Genomic DNA, 622 nt, shown 5'->3' on the forward strand with positions numbered 1-622 from the left:
ACAGAACACACCCCGGATCCCACAGCACGCACCCTGGATCCCAAATCCTACACCCCAGATCCCAAATCACATGCTCCAGATCCCAAATCCTACACCGTAGATCCCAAATCCTGTGATCTGGATCCCAAATCCTACACTGCAGATCCTCAGTGCTACCGTCTGGATCCCAAATCCACACCCCAGATCCCAAATCCTGCGATCTGGATCCCAAATCCTACACTGCAGATCCCAAATCCTACATACCAGATCCCAAATCCTGTGATCTGGATCCCAAATCCTACACCCCAGATCCCAAATCCTGTGATATGGATCCCAAATCCACACCCCAGATCCCAAATCCCACATCTGAAATAGCCCCCAAATCCCTCCCCCGACCCTATTTTTGAGCCTCCCCCCCCCAAATCTCTCCCCTCACTGACCTTGTTTTTGTGGCCCCCCCACCCCAAAATCCCCCTCAAATTCCCCCCAAATCCCCCTCAAATCTCCCCACAAATTCCCCCAAAACCCCTCCCAATCCCCCCCCCTCACTGCCCCTGTTTTTGGCTCCCCCCGCCCCTCCAATCCCCCCCAAATCCCCCCAACCTCCCTCAAATCCCCCCCCAAACCCCTCCCAATCCCCCCC

Source organism: Neopelma chrysocephalum, unplaced genomic scaffold (genome assembly GCF_003984885.1).
Source record: "Neopelma chrysocephalum unplaced genomic scaffold, ASM398488v2 Primary Assembly neopelma1_97394, whole genome shotgun sequence".
NCBI lineage: Eukaryota > Metazoa > Chordata > Aves > Passeriformes > Pipridae > Neopelma > Neopelma chrysocephalum.